Consider the following 16186-nt stretch of genomic DNA (forward strand, 5'->3'; position numbering starts at 1 on the left):
TAACTGTAATAAGTCAACTTTTCATACGCTACAAACAACAGCCGTTTTTTCAGCTGTTTGATGATGCATTTTCCAGCTAGTCATAGAGGCTTTTTTAAATCAGAAATAATAACAATAATAATAATAATAATAATAATAATAATAATAATAGAACTAACAACATTGACCAAATGTGGGGATTGATGGTTTTCACTGGACAGGAAGGGTATGAAATGTAATCTGACAAGTAACCGGTAACTGAAGCTGTAGGTGAGTAGAAAGTACAATATTGGCCTGTGTGATATAGCACCTTGAATTGTACTCAAGTATATGTACTTTGAGTACTTTTCCCAATTTCAATATCGAATTAACCTGAATTAGTTTTTTCAATCTAAATTTGTTAAAACCCCCAAATTATACCTGCGGGAAATGAATGTGATTTAAACTACACAACCTGAAAACTCAAATTTCAATGAGAAGAATTCAGGGCCATAATGAGTGTGACCCTTGATAGATGAGTTGGGAAGTAAAATGATACGCTTTACATTGTGCTGCGTTTACATTTCGGCGTTCAGTATTCGCTCAAAATGCTCAGAATAATCGAAACTCGGGTCACCTACAGGTCAGTATCGACTGATTGTACTCAGAAGACTGTGTATATGAGCAACAGCTCCAGAACTAGTGGGTGAGCGGACCTCGAGTTGAGACGGTTCCGTCATAATAAAGAAAAAACTGAAATCACACCAACTTTGCTCCACAATCAGTGACACACCGATGTTACATCACTCACTGACAGCAGAGGACAATAAAGGCAGCAGGGCACGGATGACAGTGACAGTTTAAATACTTCGACTGTGTGTGTGCGTGTGTGTGTGTGTGTGTGTGTGTGTGTGTGTGTGTGTGTGAGTGTAGAGACCTGGCATGAGTGTGTGAGATGGTGCAAGAATGTGTAACTGAATGTCAAGGGTTATGATGAGGCGATGATTGGGTTACAGTTACCTTCATGGTTAGCTATACAGTTAAGGGATTTCGTGTGTGTGTGTGTGTGTGTGTGTATGTGTTTAACTGAGTTAGAGGATCCGACTCCAATCCCGGATTAAAGCTCATCTCTCTGTGTTTATCTCCCAGTGGACTATCTGAGAGGCTACAGAGGGGTTTGACCCAGTTAACACACACAACACACACACACACACACACACACACACACTAACTCACACACAGGAGCGCACGAAACTGCGGCATAATATAATGAAGAAATCTGTGTGGGTATTACTGCTTTGGTGATTGATTAACAGAAACAACAGTACCAGGTGTCCAGTCAGCAGGGAGCAATTAATGACTGTGTGTGTGTGTGTGTGTGTGTGTGTGTGTGTGTGTGTGTGCGTGCGTGCGTGCGTGCGTAGCAGAGTGAGTTTGCGAAGCCACTTGTTACCTTCACCTCAAGCTCAGTGAAGCGTGTTCCTGTGAGATCTGCATTGCAGCAGTCGCTTCCATCTCTCCTCCTTCCTCCCCGACATCGCCATCGATACCTGGTCGAACAGCCCATGATGCAGTTAGTGAACTGGCTAATGGGAACAAGCATCATACTTTGCTTTAGGAGGGAGCTGAAAGCTATCGAGCCTAATCACCAGGATCTGTGTGTGTGTGTGTGGGGGGGGGTCTTCCATTTAACAAGCTCTTTGTCCAGATCTTTGTCCAAAAGCCGCATTTCTGATCTGAGTCTGCTTGTTACTGCTGGTTGTGTTTCTTTTAAACTGAACGTGAAGGTCAGACAGTCTCCGGGGTTGATATTAGTGCAGCCTTTACAGCACTAGAGAGGCTTTTTCTTCTCTTTCCTTCCTTCCTGATCACGGCTGATGTAAGTTTTAATGGTGTTGCAGTTATGAGCCCAGGGTCGACCCAGAGGCCTCAGTAACAACATGTTCTTTACGCGCTCCCAGGCCTTCTCTCTCTCTGAGTGAAAGATGGAGTTCTACGGCATGAAGATGAAATGATGTAGTCGTCCAGAGAGGCCACTTGGAGACAAACAGGAGGAAAATAGTTGTGGGGTTCAGTGGAGGACGTGGGAGGAGCACGACGAGCCAAATTAGAGGGGTTTTTCTTCACAAAGTGCAGAGTTCAAGTGGCTGAATTCCCACATGCATGGAATAATCCCCAAATGATTGAATGCTCGGTATGTGATGAAGGTCATTTGACCTCAAATCATCTCCAGATTTCCTTCTTTAAAAACAGATAAACGAGAGGAGTAAAACCTCCCCTCGTTTCTTTCCATTCCTTGTTTCTGCTCCGGCCTCGCACATGGTAATCTCTTATGTAATAATGTTCCACACACACACATACACGTACATTGCTTTGAATTATTTCTCAGGCCCCCACTGTAATAACACTTCAATATTTTTATAGCCTTCTGCTATCAAACGGAGCAGCCCTGACTGACCCTGAGCTGTCGAAAAATAACTGCAGCCTTGCTGTCTCCGTTCACTGTTATCCAAATCCCCCGGGAGAAGCTCCTGGTTTTTTTGGGGGTTTTTTTGTCATTCTGATGGTAAAACACGGGCTGTTTAGAGCACACTGTGCACACAGAAAACACAAAATAAAAGAGAGACTAAAAAAGCAGAGGAGGTCAGGAGGAAGAGGATGGATGGGGAGCAGGGTTTAGAGACTCTAAAAACAGATGCTCCCCAGACTCGCCCTGTCTCCCCACATTAGTGCAGTGTACCTGCTCTCCTCGCCTCCTCTGTCAACCCTCCCTCCTCTGGCCTTTTCTCTACCGCTCACATGTAGCTCTTACCTCCTGATCTCGCAGTCCCTCCTCATTGCTCTGATAGTGCTTTTTTATTTTGTTGCTCAGCTTTTAAGTTTTATCCTGTTTGAACCTCTGATGAAGTGTATCCCAATAATCTGCTAGCTTTAAACAGCTTTCACAGCCCAGTCGACAGGATCAGATGTAAGCAATTAACACTTCTGCAAACCCTAAATATATTCACATCTGTGCATATCATAGGCTACGTACTGTGTCTTTCGTTTTTAACAAAACCGTGGGATACCTCCAGTCTACAGGTATTTTAAGTCAAAACGTGATCCTTTCATAACCCCAACCGAGGGGTGTTTGTGCCCGTAACTAGCCAGACTGTAAACACAGCGTTGTCACAAGATAAAATTGAAAACTGAAGCTAAAGGGACGTCAAGTTGCAACATAAAGGAATACAAAGTTTCAACAGGGCCTTGGTTGGATGGAACATTAATTGCTGACATTTATTCTTGTGATTATGTTCACACGGCTCAAAGAAGGATGTGAATGACCTCACCTCATGGCTCTTTCTCCAGCTGTCCACTGACTCCTGGCGTTTATATTGTCTAACAAATAAAGGCTTTTTATTACAAAGTCTCAGGTAAGTAATGGCAATGTCTGTCCAACGCTTAGGCCAAACTGTTATATCTTGTCCAACTTTTGTTCAAATATTCTTTCATTCCTGGGGAGGAGTCCTACTGACTTTGGTGAGCCCTGATTTTAGTGTCACCAGATAGTTGGGCCTTTTTTTTATTTTTAGTGAAATGTCTCAAAAACAAGTGACAGATGAGCCTGAAATATGTCACAGACAGTCATGGTCCCCTATATAATGTTTCCTTATGATTTTGATGATCCCCTCACTTTTCCTTTAGCACCAGCAGTAGCCTACTGCATGTTGAAGTTTTTACATATCCTATGAAATATCTCAACATCTACCTGATGGATGAGGAATCAAATATTGTACAGACTCAACAACTCGACGACAATTATGAGATTAATTGCCATTAAACTGCCATCCACGTTCCCCTCAGGGTCTGATTTGTCGCCAAAAACCTGCAAAACTAACATTCAGCTGACATTCCCATCAGCCTCAGCTCTACTTTGTGTTAAGAGCTATTTAGCAGACATCAGCATGCTAACACGCTAAAGTTATATGGTGAACATGGTTAAACAACTCAACGTCGGCTGACCTCAGCGTTTTACGGTCTTTGTATGATTGCATGTGATCAATAACTTTTGACTTATGCCAGGTCAAAGGTCAGGGTCCGGTAGAGAACATGTGCTCCATTCAGTCACGGGCTGGAGCCTGACACCTCCGTTTGAAGGACCGTCTCCCTGCCCTGTCATCACAACACACACAAACACACTCGCCGCACGTCCTTTTACAGCGACAAACAAATGACTCACGCCGAGTTCAAGGACCCTGCAATGACAACATTTATGCCTCCAGTTCAGATATACTGTAGCATTAGCTGGGAGAACACTACAAATGACTCGCTCTGTGTGTGTTCACGCACATCTGCTGAGTGTCTGGAGACGGTCACACTGTTTGCATCACCTCTGCCAACCCAAACATCTCCACAGCTGCTGATTTAAACTAAGACCCCTCGTATTTTTCTTTTCCACACAGTCGCGCGTCTGTCTGCACGCGATCTCAATTTAAGAAATATTTTGTCAAGTTTTCTTGGCAATATTGTTTTCCTGCACGGGAAACACAAACTCCTCTGTGTCGATCTTCACACATGCGTCGCTGTGAACAGGCGTGGAGATGATTTAAGAGTTGTGCTGCCCTACAGCCACGCCCTTGACCTGTTTTGACATTAGAAACATGCCGCTAGCTTGAGCAGTAAGTCACCCACCATCAACATGTCACTGTCCAACCTTCAGCACATCCAATACTGTGAACACACTCAGGCACATGTCTTGTGACTGCAACTGCAATCTCATACAAAATTCAGCAGTGAAAACAGTCAAAATAATATGGCAAACAAAGGAGTTAAAGGATAAGTTCATCCCAAAATTAAAATTCACTCACTATCTGCTCACACTCATGTTAATGGAAAGTCAGGGGAAGTTTTGTAGTCCACAAAACATTTCTGGAGCTTCACAGCAAACCAGTATTGCAACATTCCCATCAACAACTGAACCAGATGGGGACTTGATTTAAAAATCATAAAATAATGACCAGAAAAAAAAAAAAAAAACATCAAACAGCTCCATACACTCGTTCAGTGTAATCCAGAGTTTGTCTTCATCAGAAAAACGACCATAGAGCTTGAAAATGAAAGCAGCATGATACCACCCACATTTCTGTTTGTTGTTAACGGCTGTAGCACTTATTGCAGCTGGAGAGGGGGAAGTGAGGAGGAGTAGTACAAAGAGAAAATATTCCTTATAGGAAGGTGGTCGTGGATGAACGGCAGGTTAAAGAAGCACGGGTCTTTCACTCAGGAAACTGCTTTTTGTGTCCAATGTGAAACCAGAAGTCAACAGTGAGTTGTTTTTAACCCAAACCGGAATGTTTTCCTAAACCTATACTAAACCTGACCAACCTGCGTCTGTACGATCGATGAATGTCATTTGGTGTGTCGCTGTTGAACTGCAACAGTCATTTTGTTTTTGGTGCAGTGATACATTTTTTTTCCAAATTGATTTGAAAAGACAATATTTACACCCTTGACGTGGCCGCACGGTGGCTTTTAAAAGGGTGTGTAAATAACGTCTTGTCAAATCGATTGGTAATCTCGGGGCTTCTGAGATCCAAAATTGATGTTGGAAAAAAAAAAAAAAAGATGCTGCGAGGCTGTTTTACACCGAATCCCCAGAAATGTTTTGTAGACTACAGAACTTCAAACGACTTTCCGTCGGCATGAGTAAATAATGACTGAATTTTTATTTTTCAGTGAACTTTTTCTCTAAAGGTCTAAAGCCAAATGCATTTGGTCCTGATTCAGTCATTTTGAAAGGTCAGTAAACTCTGAATCCACCAAGGTCACTGAGGCACAAAATGTTATTATTCATGCGGCGCTGATGGCGATGAACAGAAAGTCATTACAAGGGTTGCAGAATGTAAAATCACTACCGCTCGGCTGAATGTTACATAATCTGAGCTCTTTCCTTCAGTGTTTTCTCATTCATCATTTCCTAACCGCGCTGCAATCTCGTCATTAACCTGCAGGGCTGGACCGTTTTCCTGCAGCTCAGATTTACACAACATGACAGCGTGCTGCCTGCAGCCTCTGCCTGACTAAAATAACCATCTGCACTGAGTATTCCTGGACACGTGCAGCATAATTCGCTGCCACTTACTACTAACTACAAACACAGACACACAGACATGCACGCTCTGATCTGGGTCACTACTTACTATGAGATGTAAGAGCAGAAAACCCTTTTATTTCACAAAAAACACAAACTGTAAACAAACTCCAGTGATTCTGTTTTTACGAGCATGTGATTAAAGAAAAAGCAAAAAAACAAAGCGAGTGAGAGCATTTGACCGTGTGCGCGTGCAAGTCGACGTGTAATTTTGGTTGTGCAGCTGAACGGGGTGTAAAATTAATTCCGCTAACGCCTCATGAAGAAATGAAACCTCAGACCTAAAAAGGCTCTTATCCTGCGCTCACATTCTGCACGTTCAAATATGTCTGTGGCAGCTTCCTTTCTAGTTACGATGACATTTACTCTCTGGTTTTTTCCCATATCAATAATGTAGGATTATAATTGCTCCCCTTTGAAGTGGCTGTTTAAATAATCCAGGGAGGATTGCTCTTGGCATCCCATTTTCGGCTCAGCGAGAGAAATGAGCCACTGCAAAAAAAAAAGAGAAGGAGAAGAAGATGAAATAAAATCCTGAATCTTGAGGTTGGGGATGAGGATGAGAAGCAGCGTTAGCTGTAGAGGTAGCTAGTTTAATCCGGTCGGCCTGGAAATGAGCTCTGCTGATTACAAGTGTGTTCACATCACAAGGAGGTGCAGGATATGGATGGTACTTAACACACAGTTCATTGATCTGGGATATTCTGTGGAGATCGCACCCATTACTCAAAATCCTTGCATTGCTGCATTGCATTGTTGATGCAAAAATGTGAATGTTGAAGGAAATCCAACGTCTGTTGATTCCAGCCGACAACTCCGACAACATGACCTCATATTGATGTTTTTAGACTGCCATATATTTTACCGCTCTCAGACTTCATTGTGCTGCAGCTGCACTTCAAATGTCAACATTAGGTCACATCACTTGTGTGCAGCTGACCAGAAAAACGGACCCCCAAACTGCAAAACGGACCTTTGAAATGCAGGGTACATCACCGATGACTGATTTTAAAGTGTGGTATGACACTGGACTTCTTTGACAAGGAACGATACGCCCTTACTTCTAGAATGGTTTTAAAGGTGCAATGCACCATATTCACTGCAACTAGATGCCAGACTACAGCCCTAGCATCTCAGACAAAAACAAATGTGTGTGCTGTTTACGTAGTGTGTTACAGCGTTATGGACCTACGTACCATACTGACATTTCAACAAGACGTGTCACATCATGTTCACATTACATGTTTATGATCTGACTTTAATACTGGGAGGAGAGTTTCGCAGGAAGGCGGCCAAGCCACTGACCGCAGTTCAAGACTGTGTTTTAACGTTGGTAAATGAAAAACCACTGGTATTTTTATGGAGACCTCTGGACAATTCCCAGCTGTGTTCGTGGCGACAAAAATCAGATAATTACGTTGGAAAGTCGGGAGAGCTCTGGACCTGTTTGTGGCCGCCAAAGCAGATATTTTAAGTAAAAACATGATCCTTTTCAAAACCTTACCCAAAGGTTTTTGTGCCTAAACCTAACCACAGTAATGTCCCAAGAAACTATTTTAAAATTGAACCTGAAGAAACATAAAATAGCAACATAGATTAATGTAAAGTCTTTAAACATATCTGTGATTGTGCAGTAATATACATTGCCAACATTTATCCTGGTGATTGGGTTTGCGCAGCTAAACCAGCTACCAAAACAAAGAAAAGAGGAGCTCCTCTTATGACACACAGAACGTCTCCACTACTGTTTGCTGCCATGATGATGTTCAGAATCTAATATGTTTAACCTTTAGAGTTCCAATTTGTGCGACAGCGGATTTCTGAGTTTTATTCCCAACTCGCCAAATACTGTCGCCTTGGGATTGTAAGTCATTTCGGCTGCCCTCCCAAATCCTCAGTCAAGCTGAGAGTTGGCAAACACAGTATTACCAAGTTCCAAGTATCAAGTTAGCCAGTGTTCGATGTGTTGGGAATGAGACTCAAAAATCTACTTTTCTTACAAATACCGTATCCATATCGTACCATATACCGTAAATGACGTATCATCTGGTGTTTTGCTGTTTTTGTCTTCAAAAACGATAACCTCAGATCTCTTTTGAGTTTTGTTTCAGCACAAAAGAGTGTTTTGTTGAAGAGGACAGAGACAGGAAAGATGGGTAAACAGAGCATACATCCATTCCTTACAGAATCCAATATACTATTTTCGAAAAAAGCACGGCAGTTAATGAGGATTTTCCTGTTTAGAGCAGTTAAATTCATATTTATTTTCATTCTTAAAGACTGATATGGGTGCATTTGTATATATTTCATGAGTATTAATGATATTTATCCTGAATGCAGGGGTCTTGGTGAGGTCAGGGTTCAGTGAGAGTGCCAGAACAGCGAGGAATGGTTGAGCATATGGGACAGTAATTAAAATGTATGAAAGTGCATCAGGACGGGGGAATAAAAAAGGAAGATCAAAGTGGTGTCTGGCGACTGAATACATTATCCGTGTGGTTATTTTTGTTGCACAGACATACTCCTAACGAGCATGTGTAGAATAGAGGTATAAAATAGTCATCTTCGGTGCGTGGTTTGAGTTCCTGTGCCGAGGCTGCAGCAGCGGCAGCAAAGCCTTTCACTGAATTAGACAGAAACTGAGACGTCACATCGTTTTACAAGACCAACCTTGACAGCACAGAGATGAGACGGCACTCTCAGAACAGAGATGAAACTGTTTTCTGCCCCAGTTCTTCTGCTTCCCAGCCACACTGATTCTTCTCATAGACAAAGAATTCAATATTGGATGAGGGCTCAAAGACTCACACCAGAGCTGGAATCTGAGGTGTTTCACGCTACACTGCACTCTCCTGATTTGACCATTATGGAAATATGTAAATTACCTCCCACAGAGTGCTAGCCATTCAGCTCTGGGATTGGAAAGCACTAATTGGGAACATGACAGAGATGTCAGGGTGCGGGATGAATTTTTAAAGCGCCTGAAACAAAGATAATGGCATTATTCAAAATCTCACGTGGTTGTTTTGTTTGGCAGATTCGTCCTGGATGCACTTTGAGCCTCATTGTTTATTGAACGGCTAAGATTCATCCATACGTGACATAAACAATTCATAAGCCATTAAACGCAAAGTTTGGACAAGTAAAGGGTGCTTCATGTAGAAACAGAAGAAAACTTCAAATGCATAACGCACTAGAGGAACTGCCAGGAGCTGTTTGATATTTCTAAATCACGTCGAGGCCGAGGGTCAGGCTCTGGTCAGGTATCTGGCGGTGGATGAAGACCCTGAGGGGACAGACCACGTGTGAGTCATATGATCCAGCCTTCACACAGACAGACCAAAGCGGATTGGAAACAAAGGCGGGTGGTGTATCATTTCTGCTGAGGCGTGAGCGAGAGGAATTCTCCATTAATCTGTTTCATCTTGTTTTATGAAGCTGTTTCAGCGAACACTGTTTTGTGTGTCAGATGTGTCAGTTGAGTTGTTTGTCAGAGTCCCCCCTCTGGGAGCCCTGTGCATGTTCTCACGGTATCAGTGCTGCTGCAGAGGCATAATGTGTACTTGACCAGCACAGCATGTATACTAAACAGGAAATATGTATGTAAATATATATAGGAGGCGAGTCAGAAGCAGATACAATGGGAGTCAGGAAACCAAGAAACCGTTGTTACATAATGTTGGCACAAAAGGCACATTTGTTTGTCTGCTTTAATATACAGCATGTAATTGGTCTTAGAAAAATCAAAGTTCTCTACTTACGGCCTGCAGTTGATAGGCTGCCAGGTCGCGTGCCAACATTTTCTAATTCACAATCAAAAAAAGAATTGTTTCACACTGATTAATTGTTTCACACTGGGTGTTTCATCATTTGTTCAACAATGAGCAAATGTTTGGGAGTGTCTGAGACAGTGACACCATTCGCCCTATTACAACGCACTGGGCCATCACAATGATTTTGAAACTGTTATTTTTGGTAAAGAAAAATACTCATTGCAACAAGTTACATACAGTTGCTTTAAGTGGCCTCCTGTTATTACTAAAACAAGTTGAGTTATGTTACAGACATGTTCGTGGCTCTCCAAGGTTTGAGCACGGTGGGGCTTTGAGCTAAATGCTGATATCGACATGCTACCCAAAACCACAACGGCAACATGCATGACTTTTAACAGGTCTAATGTCGATCATCAGTTAACGTTTGCTACTTGTAGCACATTCACGTCTTCCCAAAAATAAGTTCTCAACTGGGAAGATTCTTGTTATCTTCCTATAGCAACTCGGAAAGCTGACAAACATTTTGCATGTCATTTTATTTTTTCACTTACATGCATTTATATATATCAGAGGAGGCTCGTCCATAGAGGCAGAGGAGGTTGGTCCTCCTCTATTTTTGAGAGGCAAGAGGAAGATCACATTTTTTTTTTAAGAAAGAGTAACTGGTTGAAATAAATCATTACCAAATCTCAGTATCATTTATAAAATATTATATATATATTATATCATTAAAAAAAGTTTCTTCTTTGGAAGAAAATCCACTTAAAACGGTTCAACAGCGACAGCTGCAGACGGAGGAGACAGAGCAGTCTGTGAGAGGAGCAGGGAGCAGGAAGGTGGGGGCTAGAGGAGGACGGAGGGCTTCTGTCCTCCGTAGGAGGGATCTCCTTCATTCACTCAATGCATTTAAGATTTTTTCATGCTGATCTATGATTGGCTAAGATACGTAATTTGACGCGCTAAGGGAGGACGTCCTCCCTTACCAATCAGCAACCACAATACAAGATTGACAGCAGGTTGGTCCAATAACAGTTCCCAAATTTCATTCTCACATTTATACAACCGTAAACAAAAAATACTACTATGTATTTTACAGCTTTCACTGCCAGCCATGCTCGGACAAGAAATATGGAGTTTTCAGCGATATTGGAATCGGTTTCAAGGAAATATAAGCGAATTTCTGAAAGAAAAAAAACTGTTAGGAGAAATCAGAGAGAAGTTTTGTTTCTTTCGTACAGAGCAGCAACAAAGCCACTGTCGTGAAGGTCATGCGTTGAATGCTAAGATAGCACAGGGGGTAGCGCAGTTACCTCCTAATCACGTGACTGGGATTCGAATCCTGAAAGAGATAGAAGTTTTTTTGTTTTTTTTTTGTCTTGTATATTAGCTTTTTAATTAAATGTTATTTAAAGAAGTCTTGTAAGTCATTGTTTTATTGCTTAATTTTCATTGAATATAAGAAAGTAGGGTTAATTAGTTGACTTGGATAAAATAACATGACACCGTGGACTGGTTTTCCTCCTGTCCTCCCCAATTTTTTCAGTCACCAGCCGCCACTGATATATATATATATATATATATACGTATTAGCATTAACATTGTTCCGTCCAAGTTGTTGCTACATTTATCTTTAAAGCTTATGAACACACCGAAGTCTGAGGAAAGGTGCGTCTGTATAGCTTCGAATCCTCAGCTCCCCAGTTGCATGTTGAAGCATCATTGAGCAAAACACTAAACCGCAACCACTCCTGATGAGCAGCTGGCACCTTGCATGGCAGGCTCTGCCATCAGTGTATGAACGCGTGTGTGAATGGATGAATGTGACGAGTGTTGTAAAGCGTTTCGAGCAGTCAGTAGAGTAGAAAAGCATTAAAGCAATGCAAATCCATTTACCATACATTTATGACAAACAACTCCCGCACTTGGGATACGGGACCAGCCAAGGAGCACCTGAACGCACACGTGGCACTAAACACAAAGTACAGCTGAGGCTGATGGGCAAAAGCAATTTGAATGTTGTTGCTTGAGTGAAAACTCTTGATCATCAATCTTGTGGGAAACATGAATGTCTGTCACAGATTGTAATGCAGTCCATTCAACAGCACTCAAGATATTTCATAAAGAAGCAAAAATGTCAGCCTGGTTGTGGCTTTTCTCTGCTTTGCATACGAGCAGCAGCCTCCTCTCGGTGATTATGAAATGAACAGTCTTGTCTTGTGCAAAGCTCACGGGCAAGGACTTTTTTTTTTTTTTGAAAGGCTCTGGAGCACACAAGGATACACACACACACACACACACACACACACACACTCACACACACACACTTTGCATATTTTGTAAGAAGACAATAACCTAACTGGGTTTTTGTTATGCTGGGGGAAAAAAAGCGATGCTCTACCCACAAACAGGAAGCCCGGAAAATGTTAAACTCTAATCTTCTGCTGTTCCACCCACCCAGGTCTGATGAAGTAGACTCCAATGGAAACCCACTGGGGATAAGGAAAGGCTGCGGCACATTTGCACGTTTCATTTCTGCTGGAAATCATATTAGCATCGCGGGCTGCCGAAGCCTGAAGTTGAAATGAAGCATGGAGACGATTTAAAGGAGAAAAGGGGGCTGAGAAACGAAGGGCTGTGGCGGTGAAGTGGGAGGGTGGGGGCGGCATATGGCAGAGAGGGAGGAGATGGAGCTCATATTCGGCAGGCTGAAACAACGGGAGATGAAGTTTACTGGAGGGAGCGGGATTAGGGGTGAAGAAAAGGAGCAGGGGTGGTTGGCAGTCTGGAGGGAGAGATGAGCAGGAGGAGGTAGAGGGGGAACAGGATGAGGAGGAGGAGGAGGAGGAGGAGGAGGAGCAGAGGTGGGGGTTATGCACTTGGCTTTGGCGCAGGGAATAAATTGGTGAGGTGTACGGAGAGGAGGAGAGGTCAGGTGGAGTTCAGCAGTGACAGGGCTCCTGAAAATCCTTCTCCTCAGGCCCGACATCAAAGACACGAGGTGATGCTGTGGAGGCTGCGGCGCCAGATAATGGCTTCAAGCTGCACTTTGTTCAAAAATTCTTATAAAAGAAATGTTCCTACATTTGTAAATAATGGTGCGGAGGGTTAATGTCACGTACAGTGTGTAATAAAATGTAACGCTGCACTGCACAGAATCCACTTTAACGAGCTCCTTATAGTCACACTGAGTCACGAAACATTTCTTAAGAGGCGCAGGAGAAATCAACAGGAATCAATCTGACAACTTTCCTCGAAACTCTTTCATTTTCTCAGGTGTTTTGGTGCATTTTATGCTTTTACAAGCAAGCTAACAGTTTATAGTTGACGGGAAATAAGGAGAGAGAAAAACAGTGGGTTTGAAATGCAAACCGAGGTCCCCGGGAAGACTCAAACCAGGGACATTGAAATTCATGATCAGTGCCTTGGTGCCACCAGTGGCAGTCCTTTTTCTTTCTATCAATAGAGTGATTTGAATTATTCTGACATATTTCAAGATGATATTCTTGTTTTCTAGAGAGAGAAAAAACATTCCTAGAACAAGTGAAACTGCAACGGATAAAACTGACTTATGTTTCATCTTTGCTTTCCTCCACCCTTGTTACTAATTTCTATATTAAGTATGTTCGGGAGAAGATTTTTTTCTGTTAGAGGTGGAGAGGCAAAACCTGCTGTGAAAACGGTCAAGACTCAATCAGAATTTTTGATTTTACATATTCATCACACTTTAATTTGTGGAGAAATAAAAAATAAATCACTCACTCACTCAGAAAAATGTTGCAATGTAGCCTCATACTGTGGCCATATTTAATGGATTCGTGCTCAGCTCGGCCAGTCCTTTAGGTGCTGTAAAGGAAATTATAAAATTACACTGTGCACATTAATAGACCAAATTAACTTTAGCAATTTTCCTCTGACATGTGTATTTATGCTCAGGCTGGGAAGCTCTAACGTCGTATTGCTGTGTTCCAGGCAGCAAGTTGGGTAAACATAGGGAATCTGACAGATTGTTATCATTTGAAAGGAAAATAGTTGATGGAAATCCAGAAAGATGGGGCAACCCAGCAGCTCAGTTGATTGATCAGCCATTATCCATCATCTTATCAGTTGCGGATCAATCAGGAAGTGGTGATATGTTAATGATTTGTCTGGTCTGAGCTCGGACACAGCAGCGGAACATTATCCCAGCATTTGATCTTCCCACCCTGAGTGTGATGTCACCCATAGGGTCTGTGGGTTCAGCTTCGGTCCACATGTCCAAACTACAGATAACTGAACAGGCCTATGTTCAAATTCATCACAGCTGGCTCGACGATCACACCTGCAGGACATCAGGGTGCTCAGGTAACGCCACTGCTGGAGCAGCTGCTCGTCATGACTGGCAGGGATTTCCTGCTCGTTAAGACCTCGCGTGGAAGTCGATCCGCACATTCTTCTAACAAATTAGGTAATTCATGCATTCATCGAGCTCCTCTTTCATGGATGAATCAGGCAGGTGGTGGCCTATTGTGGTGAGAAAAGAAGACTGCATATTGTGTTTCCGGGGTGGTCGAGTGGACAGGAGGCGGTGGGCGGGAATCTCTTCCGAGAGGGAACCTGAGAGTTCAAAGCAGGATGGAGCCGATATGGAACCCACCTGCAAACAGCTGGCTCTCCTGTTTGGAGGAGCAGATTAGCCTCATAAAATAATTATTGTCAGTGATTTATTTTTTATGTCGGCATTATCGCTTTGTTTTTATGGGCAATTTGTCCTTTAAATTCTATTTGTTAAGCATTCAAATCAGCAGGATTTGCATGTGCTTCTGTTGACAAAGAGAGGTTAGATTTGGGAGCAGGCAGGTAGTGAGCTTGTCTGTAAACCACTGATAGGTTCACATTTGTATTGCGTCACGTTGACATTTCACTTAACGGTGTCATATCACGTTCTCATTACACGTTACCGTACTTTTAATCTCAGGAGGTGGAGGGGATGCTGGTGGAGCTACAGGGACATAACACTTGCCTGATCGATGGGGCCCAAAGGAGCCACATGGCATACATCTCAGGAGCCACTTACACTCCGCTTCTAACAGATGGTTACACTAAAAACCAGCTCTGTGTCCCAAACTGCTCAGGTGTTCCTCCTCTGATTGTACTCTGATGTTCAGAGCTAAACGTTACAATAGAGTCCTTTTGTCACCTTGAATTCACCTCCGTTGAATGTTTAATTAACGGGCCATCAAACGGTACAGAGAGTGATTTACTGCGCCGACACAACTGCAAGTAGTCGCTCTATATTCAAAACAAAGAAAGGTATCAGGATACGGTGGTGGAAAGAAAGTACATTTACTCAAGTACTGTTTTTAAAGGAACAGTTCACCCAAAAAATTAGAATTCAGTCATTATCTGTTCACCCCAATGGATTTGAAAAGATGTTATCAACTCCCTTAATGCGCGATCGTACCCTCCAGAGAGGGTGCATGCTAATGTTTTTAGCTTAGCATGTACAGTAATTTTTGCTTTAAAAAAGTTGTAAAAACCATTGTTTCACATCCATTTTTTAAAATGTCTTTTTCTGTTTCAAAAAAAAAATCCCCATTTTCTTCAGTTGCTGTGAAACACTGTTACGCTGTGAAGCCCCAGAAATGTTTTGTGGACAACGAAATTTTGCAAGTCAGCACGGAGATAATTCTGTACTTCTGTATTCTTCTGTATTCTTTACTTTGTCAACTTTAGTTACTTTGCAAATACAGTTTAATGATACAAAATATAACTTGACTATGAAATGACTATGCTATATCATAGATTTAAAAAAAAAAGAAAACAAACATTATTGATTCCTAAGGGGACATTTACATGCTATGCAGGAGATAATTAATGTAGTTCAAACCAGCCACACTTTAACTTTTGGCACATTAAAAGGTTACTATGTAGCTTTGGAGAAGAAATTTAAACTCAGAACTTTAATATTTGCAATATCAATGACGTAATAATACAAACTCAGGAATATCTACTTTTCCAAAACTGATAAAGTCCCCAGAACACTAAGGCTTGGTAGGTGGCAGGGTCCGCCACATAAACACAAAGTAAAACAGAATGTAACTGTGTTGTCTTTTAAGGTCCCTTTTATTTAATCAGTTTATTAATTCCTGAAAACGAAGAGTTTGTTTATTTAGTTTGTTTGGTGAGTAAAGAATTTCTCATGTAATTAAAATGCCTTCCCCTAAACTACATAGTCCACCTTTAAGTGTACTTTGATGCTTAAAAACACTGTACTGTGAGTGGATTTGAGCACTTATTCCACCTCTGTCAGAATATCAAACCACTACAAAGACACAAACAGCCTGAA

The sequence above is a fragment of the Sparus aurata genome, chromosome 15 (genome assembly GCF_900880675.1).
Source record: "Sparus aurata chromosome 15, fSpaAur1.1, whole genome shotgun sequence".
In the NCBI taxonomy this organism is placed as follows: Eukaryota; Metazoa; Chordata; class Actinopteri; order Spariformes; family Sparidae; genus Sparus; species Sparus aurata.